We start from the raw sequence: 3359 nt of genomic DNA on the forward strand, positions 1-3359 counted from the left end.
TTGGGCACTACAGTTTACTCATCACAAAGGCAGCAAAGACAACTAAACCATATATACTTAATAATTCATAAACACAGGGTTTCCAAATGATTGACTTGTTAATATAATTGCAGTGTATAGATGAAGATTTACCTGAGTTAAATTTCATAATTAATCCCGATCATCTCCAATTATCCAGTTGAACTATTGCACACACTATCACCCAGGATGATGATGTTCATAATCTCAGAACATATCTCCAATCATAACAAATATATTCTATAAAAAAATGTGGTTCCTAAGAACAAACATATGTATTCAATGTATTAACAAGGAAAATTTGTTTCTCCAATCATTAATACCTTTCGATCATCTCCTGAAGTTGATTAAATTTTGGATTCTCATTCTTGTGTTTCCTGTGACAATTCATCAAACCATTTTTGCATCTCGAGAAGCTTATTTTCAAGATCTCCAGCCTTTTGTCTAAATTTAGTTCCTCCTGGATCCAACAGTGGATGTGTGAATTTTGGTTTCAGACTGAGAGATGACAGCCCCATAGAACATAATCAAAATTTTATCAGGAAATAAAAATGTGAAACTTTGTCAGAAAATAACTTTTTTCAGTAAATAAAATGACTATCATATTTGCAAAACAAGCTGAGCCTCTCCACTAACCAACTAAAAGTCGATTGGCACAAGGTTTGTGAATTTGCTAACCTGAATTTGGCATAAAAGATCAATAGGATCTGAAATAATGGTAGTCAGAGGCCACCAGAGGCCTGGTTTTGGAAACTATAGGAACAAAGTTAAAATGGGACTCAAGATTTTGTGACAAAAATGCAGCATGACCAGAAAAAAAATAAAGGGAAGAACAAGATTAATTACAATGGTATTTAACTCATAGTGAGGAGCAGTACCGGATTGCTAATCCTTATGGCAGTCTGAATAGAATGAAAAACTTAACTCCATGAACCTGAAATTGTTTAGATTGCTCTCTGAGGAGAAACATATTCATGTAAGAAGCATTCCAAACTACAATAGACCAGCAAACACCTCCCCCCCTCCCTCTCCTCTACCATCTCTATTCACTGGTGGTAATGAGGAAAAGAAAGTAATCCAAATACTTACTAACACTCACTAACACTCAGAAGGCAAAGAAAGAAAAAGGATATCAGAAAAGATATTAACCAGAGCCAAAGTCGCCGTTTGATGCGCCATACATGTTAGTTTGCTAACTGTCGACAATGACCATTCCTTATAGCGAGGGACATGCTCTTCCAGTGGACAGTACTGAGAAAACCTATCCTCCCTGGTAATGTTTATGGACTCCCTGCTTCACCCTCGTAGTTTTCTGCCCTGAGGGTTATCTTCTCAAGCTATCCCAAAGGTTTAAAATAGGTAAGTCAAGAAGAAACCACAGATGGATATTTCAAAGAGTCTAACAATATGAACCTCAGCATTAAGTTTGAAAGCAGATAAGGTTAGGTCTTCTTTCATATATGAAAGTTCCTTCTTAAGGGTTTTCTTCTCCCTTTCTGAACTTTCAGATAATCGCTACAAATTATGCCAGTACAGGTTCAATGAGCTAAACTATGGCAGTACAAGGGTCGAAGCGATCTCACCATCTGGCGGCAGTGGTACGTGCAGACCATGTCGTCGAACGGATCCCCGGGGGCACCTGCGGGCACGAGGGTGGTGGTGCGGTCGTAGAGAACCAAGCGGCGGTCGGAAATTGGATTCCGGCCACCCGCGCTCGCGCCTCCGCTGGGCATGATAGCGACAAGGTTAGAATCGGCACCGTCTTCGGAGTCCGCACAAAATACATTTGTAGTCCCCCTTCCATTTCTTTGCTTTTAGTCTCCCTTTCTTAGCCTCGTGTGCTTTCCAATCAAAACAAAAAATTCATTTGTAAAGATAAATAGGATTTTATTACTCACAAACCTGCATGTTTGTCTCTTAAGAGCATATCTCTGATGCTTGAAGCAATCTTAGCAGTCAACCAAAGCTCCGCCTCCCAAGAAAAAACAGAAAATCTTTATTAGTAACCACAACAAAGATTTAATAGTCCCTAAATTAGGCATTCATTAGTAATCTAACTTTAGCAAAAAAACATTAGTCACCAAAGGCAACAAACTATTTCATATTATTTTAGTAGATATTAAAGATTTCAGAAGACAACTATTTTGGCTCCTAACCAACTACATGTAACATGTTCCACTTATAGAACAAATTAGTATATTTTTCTGTTCTAGACTACTCGAAGGGAAATAAACTATTCATAATGGGACATAAATATATAATATAAGATGGGATTCAGTAGAAACATTTTTATAACATTGATGGTTTCAGAAAATGGTGAAATAATTACTACCTTGCTGCTTTTCTCACCTACCTGCGTGGCAACATGCTTAGGATTTTTCTGATCAAAGTATCAAATTCATAATGTTAATAATAATCCTACAACTTAAACGATGGCATGGCCCATCTCTATGATCTCGACTCCCAGGTACCATCTCTTTATCACTTACCCTGCAGATGAAACAGGTGTACATTATGATACAAGAACACTCAAAATGTAGGTGAACAAAATCTTACCCTTGCTGCAGCTGCTTTTACACACCTTCTCTGATCTTTTACCACCTCAAGGACAAACAATTAAGTACACTATAAATGAATTTAAGATATCAGCTTTTCATTGTTCATTGCCTTCATATCTTACAAAAAAATAGGATTAGATGTTGAGATGAACCTGCTGCCTGGGTGCCGCAGCCGGAATGGATGAGAGCGCCGCCCATCGTCATCCATGCGTCCAGAGCGCTGCCCATCCATGTCCAGGGAGGATTGGAGTGCCACGAACCCCCAACTTGGTAATCTGTTTAATCAAAAAAGAATAGATAAGGTATAATCTAACGTGGTACCTTCACTCCCGCAACATTCTCCAGTCCTCCTCCTTCCTCGGATACAAGTGTACAAGGTTTCATTGACCCATGATATAATACAACTGCGGCAAGGCAGGACTCGCGTAGTTATCCGTAATAGGGATACCCACTCTTACTGCGGCAAGGTAGGACCCGCGTAGTTATCCGTAACTGCGCGCAAAGGACGGAGTAGCCAGGCCCCACGGGTCAGGCTCTTTCCTCACCAGGCCAACGGCCCCGGACCCATTCCTCGTATTTTTGATGCATCTATTATCACTGCTTTCCGCCAGGGGGTACGTGACGAGAAGATGCTCGAGAAGCTGGCGACGCACGAGGTGGAAAGCGTTACTACGCTTTTCTCCCTGGCAGACAAGTGTACCAGGGCCGCTGAGGGCCGTGCATGGCACTCAGCCCCCCAAGATGGAGACGCCAAGGCTGGTGGCTCCGATGCTACCGCTCAGG

At 40.8% G+C, this 3359-nt stretch overlaps 1 long non-coding RNA gene across 2 annotated transcripts; it reads right to left on the reverse strand.

The window, feature by feature from the left end:
• Positions 1-414: 414 nt before the first annotated feature.
• Positions 415-2840, reverse strand: LOC120666949. 2 transcript variants are annotated; one of them, XR_005671959.1, is made up of 3 exons: positions 2351-2840; positions 1921-1990; positions 415-1355 (listed from the first exon to the last, which is right to left on the reverse strand). It is a non-coding gene; the product is annotated as an uncharacterized LOC120666949 (long non-coding RNA). The 2 variants fall into 2 exon arrangements; XR_005671958.1 differs by having other exon boundaries at positions 417-1355; positions 2372-2840.
• Between the last annotated feature and the right edge of the window lie 519 nt (positions 2841-3359).

The sequence above is a fragment of the Panicum virgatum genome, chromosome 3N, assembly GCF_016808335.1.
Source record: "Panicum virgatum strain AP13 chromosome 3N, P.virgatum_v5, whole genome shotgun sequence".
NCBI lineage: Eukaryota > Viridiplantae > Streptophyta > Magnoliopsida > Poales > Poaceae > Panicum > Panicum virgatum.